Source organism: Lagopus leucura, unplaced genomic scaffold (genome assembly GCF_019238085.1).
Source record: "Lagopus leucura isolate 7727_CA_CO unplaced genomic scaffold, USGS_WTPT01 Super-Scaffold_100039, whole genome shotgun sequence".
NCBI classification, from domain to species: Eukaryota; Metazoa; Chordata; class Aves; order Galliformes; family Phasianidae; genus Lagopus; species Lagopus leucura.
The window spans coordinates 3,900,984-3,910,302 of NW_024962288.1; positions in this window are offsets into that span (position 1 = coordinate 3,900,984).

The following is a 9,319-nucleotide window of genomic DNA, read 5'->3' on the forward strand; positions in this document are numbered from 1 at the left end:
TGTCCACGGCAATAAACAGCATCCACATTTCTGATTCACTTTAAACCAGAAAAGAGATTTTTCACAAACTTCCTAAGCTGTAAGGCTTCTTCAAATCCTCTTCCCTCCCCTTAAATATTAAATCACTCTCATGCAGACACCCGAGCACCAACCATTTCAAAAGGCAGCTGCAGGAAGGCTGGCACATCATCTTCATTTGGCAGAATTATGGGACCAAAATCAGGATTTTTTAAAAATTTTTTGGGTGAGGTGACATATTAATGGAACAGAGTATTTGATGAAAATAAAAATACTTTTGACATCTGCAACCGGAATTCTGTTTGCAACAATGATTCCTGATGAACAGTTGTGCTGCATGAGCAAATCCGATGCTCAGAGAAGAAAGAATCAGGAGAATAAGTGATATAGCTCATAATAAAACCAAATGCTGAAAAACGGTGTCCTTCTGAACGAGGTCCTGACCATCCTGGGCTGAGGTGGTGAGGCTTTGTTCCTTTCGTGTCTGAACTGCATTTTCATAATAGAAGGCTCTGTTGTTGTTCAGACCCAGTTTCAAGATCTCTGATTCATGCTGGTTTGCAGCTCACTCTGAAAATATCCCTGCTGAAACCAAAGCGGAGGGATAAACTCACTGATATACATATAAATATATGCAGAGAGAGAGCTGATTGAATTGAGCTCTCTGCCTTGCAAACGCATTACTCTTGGCTATGCCAGGGAGATGGCGATGGGACATCACACACAATTTATCTGACCCACACCCACCTATGGCCTTTGTCACTCCTGTCCACTCAGAGGTGTGCAATCCCTGTATTTTTCTTTCATTCCACCTTGACGATCCTTTCCTCATTATTTTCAGCACGAGAATACATAAAACACAAAAAGCAAGGCAGGGCTGTCTCTGCCTGTGTTGCGGTAGCAAACCCATTTAATGGCATTTTTGGCAATGAAACACAATGGAGTACATGCATATAGGACTTAAAGCTCTTTAAATATGCAGGAAATGTTCCCCAAACGTAGAGCACTCATTGCTGTGGAGCTGCTCAGTGACACAGGGATGCTCCAGCAGACCCAAGCACCCTGTGTAACCCACTGCAGGGAGCTGCTTTGACAGGGGGTCGTGCTGGGGGATCTCCAGGAGTCCCTTCCAAGCCTTTCAGGTGCTGTGATTCTTAGGGCACAGACAAGGAGCTGCAGAGTGGTCCCTGGGGAATGATTGGGTCTCAGGGTGAAAGAAGGTGACTGATGCCAACAGCAAAACCCACTGCAGGCAGCAGCCTCCAGTCCAGCTTCATGGCCGCACTGAGGTGCTTGGGATGCAAATGCATTGTAACTGAGAGATGGGTTGGCAGTAAGGAGCACTAATGGACCAGCTGGTCCTGGTGGGTTCCAGTCAGAAATGGCTGCTCATCCTGAGGAATGGGGAGAAGAGCCCTTGAGGAGTGAATTTGTATTCTGTACTTCTACTTCTTGCTCACAGCTGTCTGAAAGGTGCCACTCCTCCACCCGGCTCCTCAATGGGGAGAGGAGCTGGGGGAGAGGGAGCAGCTCAGAGCTGGATGGGCTGTTTGTCAGGTATGAATTCTCTCATCCAGCCACCCTCACATCTATTCAGTGCATGTAATGAATGTCTGAAAAATCTGGAAATTTATGTTCAGATCAATGGGAGCTGATTAATTACCTAAGATGTATTCAGATAACAGAGTTGAGAGGAAAAGCAAAGGCAATGCTTTCAAAAAATGCTCGATGAAGTAAACCGAGTACATTGAGAATATGTTTAAAGGATAAGTGAGAAGACGGCCCAGGCAAGCGGGGTATCAAAGAAAGGAGAGATCCAAAAGCCAGTCTTACAATCAACAACATAGACATGAAGGAGAAAAGAAATCTCTAAAGCTATTAAAAATCTGGAAGCCTATTAAAAATGGATGAAGAAAGGTACAAGGAAATCAAATCAAGAGACACGGAGTGGCACTTACAAAAGAAACCTTTAGCAGGGTGGAAAAATTACCCCGTGATCCAAGTGAATTTAAGCAGTGGCTCCAGTGATGATGGAAAACAGTGCTTTCTTATTTCACAGACTTGCTCCTGGCAGATGAAACGCAGAGGGGTCTCATCCTCCATGCTCAGCCGTGACGTCCCCACCTCTGCTGGTCAGTGACACAACTGCTGCTTGAACATCAAGGCTCTTCTCTGCCTCCTGCTCCAGCTCATCCCACTCACGTCTTGGTTGTGAGTATGGAAATGGGGAGGTGAATGTGAAAGCCCAGCAGGCTGCCCGTGCCTTTCACCTCCTGCCCAGCCACTCCTCCCACATCCCCTTCCAAACTGCACGACTGGGCGATGAGGAGAGGCCCATCAGGAGTCTGTTCGTCTCTCTTTCAAGTCTAGCCTCAGTGTCCTCCTTCCCCTAAACTTCTGGACTCTTTCAGATTGTTACAACTCTCCCATTAGAAATCTTACAGCTTCCTAAACGCTATCCACAAACCAGCACATTCCGTTTGCCCTTATTCTGAGTCGGTCCTTTAGCATAAGCAGCATTGTTTCTCCTTCCTATTTGTTCCCTTCTCTCTCCCTGCCTCTCTTGGCTGCAGATTTTTCCTATCACACCTGCCAAGCCCTTCCTTTCAGGCCATGTGGCCCCTTCTGAGCCTTCCCCTTCATTCCTGGTCCTCCGACAGGGGTGCTGGGATGTCCTCCTGGATGTGACTGCACCTGAGCAGGGACGTGGAACCCACGTCGGCCCATTTCTAGTGGGAAAATGTTGCCTGGGATAAGCACGTTTGCCATTTTGTCCCCTGTGACAGATGAGCAGAAGCAAGTTTCTCTCCTGTTCTGTCATTTCCAAGTGATGAGGCCCAAGCTTCAAGCAGAAATTCATGTTATTAGTCCCAGCATGCACAGCTCTGCACTTTGTACTATTACATTTCATTCTGTTTCTATTACTTCCCTCATCAGGATCACCCGAGTGTTTTATTTGCTATATTTGATCCCATTTTCCATTTACCTTCAGGTCTTTAATTATTCTTTCCCAGCAAATTTATTCTAAGCTTTGCATACTCTTGATGTCTCCAGCTGCCTGGGCCCTTTATTTCCTTTTTCTACCATGAGAACTGGGCTTGCTATTTTCTCCTGCTTGATTCATGTATTAAAAATCCTTAATGTTGGACTCAATGTGCCAATCCTTTCAGGAGTCTGGACTGGATTATTTGTTCCCCCTGGCTTCAGTGCATTAAAGCTCTCTCAGTTTTGCTTTCACCTTGGATGCCGAAATTTCCATTTTTATAAATCTTATGCCCATTAGCTATCATCTCTGTGCCCTTGTGTCCTGAAGCATCATCTTTATTGAAAACTGAAGCAAAGTACCCATTTAGTTTTTGGCTATAACTACATTTATCTTTCATTTCACCCTTCTCCTCCAGTATAGCAGCTCCATGCTTCTTTTTTCATTTATTTTTTTTAATTTTTGCTGTGTGACCTAAGATTGTTGCCTTTTTTTTTTTTTTTTAACTATATTTTATTTGCAGGTTGCAACTTACCTTGATTTTTGACATGCCACATTTGAGTCGTGCAGTTTTTGGGTTCCAAAGAGATGATCTGTCTCTTCTTCTGTGTATTCCAGATACATTCTGCACTTCCCTTTGCAAGCTCTCTGTTTTTTGGGATGTTGCCTATACCTGACCAGTTAAAACCCCCATGCTGATAGAAGCCATGCTGGTGCAATGGGATCCCAAGATGCACCCACCCCTGATTCCCTTCATCAGCAGGAAGGAGTGAAGGTTAGAGCTGCTGTCCCTCCTGGCCGTGGAAAGAAGTTTCTCCCCTATGGGATTTGCTTTCCCCAGGGAACTCTGGAGGATCTTCTGAATACAGCAAAGTCTGGTAGCAACAACTGAAAAAAAAATAACATAAAAAAGGAAAGAGGAGAGATCCTGGAAGAGTCCTGTTCTGTGCTGCGATGTTGAGCAGGAGAGAGGGAGTAACTCATCAGCCATCTTCGTCCTCTGCAAAAGAAGATGTGGCAGTTGGAACATTGCAATTTTGCATGAGATGGAAAACACAGATGCTGGTAATTTCTGGTGCCCAGAGATTTTCCAGCTGTTGATGAACCATTCTGCATGGGAACCCAGACCACAGTGTTGAGGTAAACATGGCTGTCGAGGAAAGCTCCTCGACAAAAGGAAAGACATGGCTGTCTCTGCTGCTGGATGCGATGCCAATCTCCTTCAAGATGACACCTAAGGCCAAACCCAACCCAAAGAAAGATGCTGTCAGAATGACAATGTCAGCTGATGGTTGGACTGGATGATATTAGTAGTATTCCCCAACCTTAATGATTCTGTGATCAATTCTGTGATTCTGTGAAATGATGTTTGGCAGCTCATATGCGAAAGGAAGGAAGAGAGAGACAGACAATTATTAAGCTGCATTTGGTCAAGCAAAGTATTCTGCTTTCATTTAAACTGTTGGCACTCTTTGTAAAAGGAATAGAATTACCCCTTTACCAATGAGATCCAACCCAACTTAAGACCCTAAGAAAAGCAAGTCCTTTCAGCAGATGTGTTTTTGTTACTCCTCTGATTAAACTCAACATGATTTCTCAATTTTTTCCCCATCTCATCGTCCAGTTCTACTTATTTGCCATGCAAAAACATGGAAGCCTTTTCTAATGAAGTGCAGTGTGCACTGATAAAAACCAGTCTAGAGTTGACAATGACACCTTTTGCTCCTATTCATGTTAACAGCACCAGAGAACCATCTCCTTGTAATCTGAGGGAGGTTCTGGCAGTAACAGAGCCCACGCCGTCGCTTCTGTGCAGTTGAGTTTTCTGTAGGCTGCATTAGTGGGACTGAGCCAACACAAAGGCTCAATCTGAGAGCTCATCAGATACTAATTTACTGCTATTCCTGCTATAAATAATGCATGCCAATGGGGAGCTGTAGCAGCCCTTAGTGGAGCAATGCACTCAGCTTTCTTCCTCCCGCAGAGGCCAAACCTCACTTCCACGCTGGCACCGCAGGAGAACCTTTTCAAAACCACCCCGGTGACTTAGGATCATTTCAGGAAAATCACCAGGATTTAGGCATCTTTTATCTCAGTCAGGTTATTTATATCTCTGTCAGGCTATTTCTTCCTTTGTTGGCAGGAAACACTAAAAAGCAGAAAGCAGCAAAGAGCTGTGCTGGGGTTTTCCAGGACAGGAGGTGGGCATCCTGCAGGGCTTCTGGTCCCTCTTGTGAGCACCTGCAGATCCCCAGAGAGGAGGAGAGGGCACTGTGGTGGGGATGCTGTGGGAGACCCCCACAGCAGGTAGATATCTGATATCACAGCAGAGGTATCTGATATGCAGGCAGCAATGGGCAGCAATGGGACTCAACTTGACCCAGGCCAGCTCCACACCTGAGCCGTGCAATGAGGAATAGCATTTCTCAAAGCCAACAAAGTCACTGTGGGGAAAAGTCTGAGTGAGTTTGCCCCACGTGGGCATCATTTTTGCTGCTGCAGTGCCCAGGTGAGTCCCAGAGCTGCTCCCATAGAGCTGTGCAGGCTGTGCCTCCAGGTTTTCAGCACAGGGGTGGTTTTAATGACAGACTGGGTATATTTTTTGTTCCTGTTCCATCTCTTCTTTCTGGAGCATCGTAAGTGATCTTGGCTGACGCTTTCTCTGCGTTATGTGTTGATTTCATTTTTTTTCTTGTTTCTTATGTAAAGTTGCTCTTGTGGCCCCTTCCAAAACACTGATAGAGTTTTGGCCTCCCTACCCACACACAGGCCAAGGCTGCGTGGGGCTTGTGCTGCTCATGATGAGTAACGGGACTTCCCTGCCATGCTCTTCTCTTCACTTTCCTGGCATCTCATGATGCTGCAAATGCTCCTGTGGACTTCAGTTTCTGATGTAACAGAATATCTTGCAGCCTGTTTCTCTATAGCTGTGTGTTTGGCCCCCAATCTCCATCCCCTAACATGGGTTTTGAACCTACCTATTGCCTGCCCCCTCAAGGCCTCCTTTAATAGGATTACTTAGAGTTGGGTTTCCATTTTCAGCAGAATGACTGCCATTTAATAATCTTGAATTTCTCTCTATACAGACAGGGCTAGGTTTTCACTTGATCCCTTGTTTCTCGCCAGCTTTTTTCATGTAGATGGTAAGACTTCAAGTTAGTTGAAAGTTTTCTCTCTATATATGTAATTCCTAGTATTTCCATGTAATATTATTCCTGAAGCCTAGCATCACCAGGGGAGACTGAATGGTGCTCTGACAAGTGAGAAAGCAAGGAGTGAGCCCTCATACCTGAGCCAGCTGCAGTGGTACAGCCAGACTGCTCCCAGCCACTGCCAGTGGCTCAGTGTCCCCAGGGGGGTTGTGCCTCCCAGCAGGACACCAGCTTTAGGACCCCTTTAATGTCAACTTGGAGCAGCCCCTGGCACATGGCTGAGCAGGTTTGGTGTAGGAGCAACACAACCCAAGGAGGCTGCAAGCCTGTGCAAGGCGCTGTGCAGTGGAGCACCCAGCCCTGGTGCCCATAAACTTGTAAACCCAATGTAAGTGTTAATATCTACACACATCCCAGCACCACCTCCCCTCATGAAAGTGCCTCATTTTCTCTGCACACCAGGTTTCCACAGGGCAGGAAATACATTAACCTAGGGCTGCAATTCTGATCTCCCAAACTTCAGCTTGCCATCTTGCCATCACTAGCAGAGAACCTGCAAGGGCTGGAGGCTTCTCCTGGAGAAGTCTGTCAATGTGAAAAGCACTGAACAAGAAGGTTGCATCACATCCTGCATTCTTCATTCATCCTCGGTGGATCATTGTGACTGTGCCTGTGCGTGGAGTGGGGATGTGCTGGAGTGACTGCAGGCACGGAGTGAATGCAGCAGGCTGTGACAGGTGTGGAGGGGCTCTCTTGGGCAGCTCTGATGCCATGCTGTGTGAGGACAATGCCCAAGCCCTATCTCACACCTTGGTGGCCAAAAAAAAGAGCTGGTTTCCCTGGACTTGAGGCAGAAGCCAGCGTAAGCATGGTGAGGGCTGGGAGGGTGAACATGGGGCAGCGTGGGATGCGGGGATGCAGAAAGATTGTGCCAGTTGGTAAAGCAGTGCCTGAGGAGCATTCTGACATTCAGAAGAGGTTTTTCTTCCTGAAAAGCTGTTTTGAAGAAAACCACTCCAGGTGGCACAACAGCTTCCTCACACTTGACACAGCTTCTCCAGAACCCTGAGATGTGTCCCCCAGTTTGCACACCAGCATTGTTAAATAACAGCATATCTAAAGGCCCCAGGAAACAGCCCTTGCAAGATGTGAGCTGGGGGGGTGCAGCTGGAGACACACACATCCTGGGCAGACTCCCACCACTCCCACCCACTCCGCAGCCACTGCAGCTGCCCCACGACTCACTCTGCCCCACTGGGGCCACAGGGCTGGCACAAACACAGGCCCCAAACCAAGCATGATCACCACTGGGAAGGGGAAGAAATCGGAGATCTTGGGCTGAAGTCAGATCCCTGATCTTGCTATGAGAGTCCCCAGCTTATTAAGCACCAGAGCAGCAACCCAGATTTGTTTGAGAAAGGATTTAGGAAATCTAGCAAGCTGTTTTGCTGTTAGATGCTGAAAGGGGAGGAATGGAGCTGTAGTATTTTTATTTTTTTTATTTTTTTCTGAGTCCCTTTTTATCTTTTGGCAGCCCTTTGTACAATTAAATAGCTCCACGGGGATGCCATATGTTGCCAATAGTTTTACACTTCTCAGTAGTGGGAGGCTGGAATGCATTCCAAATTGACATGATAGGAACCCATTACAAAATTCTTCTCTAAGAGGAACTGCTAAATGTTCTGTCAAGAAACTGAATTAAAAATAGACCAACCGGTATTGTTATCTCCCCAAATGAATGCACTTGGCATGGTGAATAATGTGGCACATCTGCTGTTACATCTGTGCCCCAACATTACCGTGGTAGGGTTGTGGTGGTGAGGTGCAGAGCTGGGTCTAGCCCCCAGCTGCAGAGTTGTGGGGATGGCACCTCGTTTCTGTTCCCCATTGCAGCTCAACAGCACATCCCAGGCCAAAGCTGGAACGCGTAACCCCAACAATACTTCAGCACAACCAACCCATGCACACCAATCTTGCTCCAGATGACTTCATTTTGCCAACATCTGTTGTCTTTGTGCTATGGCTAAACATGGATTCCTCCCTCCCCCACCCTCGCCTTATCTTTGGTTGCCTTGCTCTCTGCGTGTTTGCTCAATGACTCCTCTAGGGCAGGGGACTCCGCTTGGGATGGGGGGGGGGGGGGGGGTGCACCCCCAGCCCACAGCTATGGGTGGTGGAAGGGGGATCTCATCATAGCTTGATAACGACTATTAAGTAAATACCACGGACTGGAAAAAAATGCTTCACTTCAACCTCAAACAGGGTGGGGTTAACTATCAGAGCAGAGTTGTTTACCTTGGGCTGCAGTGCACGAAAGGGGGACTTTGAAAATCCGTTCCCATGAATTACTGGTTTCCACCACAGCTTCAGTTATACGGCAGTGACAGCTAAAATAAGCAGAAATTTCTTGGAAGGATTTTCTTTTTGTCTCAATTATGCCTCTACTACAATCCCGGAGCATCATTCACACAATCAGAAATTGCCAGTGTGCGGAGTACTGCAATTGCCAGTTAGAGCTTCCCCTTTATTTACTTACTCTGGTGCTGTGTTGATATTGAGTACGAGGGGAAAAAAAAAAAACAAACAAACCTGACTGGTTCCAACCTCAATTTGAACTGAGAAATGTAATAAAATCAGGAGCGGTGGTAAACTTCGGGGTAATGAGGAGGTGATGAGGATAAGTGTGTTTGGTTCCTGCTTGCTGCTGGTCTCTGGTACACGCAGGTGCTGGGAGCATGTTGTGCACAGCCCTGTGCAGCTCAGGGATGAACGTGCTTGGGGTCATGTTTGCAGAGCATTTGCTGGGTGTGGAGAAGCTCTGCTGGAAGGCATTGGGTATTAATGTGAGCTGCGTGACGTGTCACTGGGGTCAGATGGGTTTGGGATGCTGCTTTGGGTGGAGTGAATTTGCTCCTGTGCTTATGTGCCTTTGCAAGTGTCTGCAAAGTCTGTGTCCACAGTGCAGTGGGTGATCAGGGATGTCGTAGCAGTTGTGGTCGTTACATAATTCAGTCAATTACACCGTTACCAAATCTGTCATCAAACCAATGAATTTATGGTGCGAGTGCCGAAAAAACCTCAGAGAACAGCACCCAGTGGGACACAGCACCCCTGCACTGCATCGCATGCTGTCCTCCACACAGGGCTGAGTGCTGCAGGCTGCAGA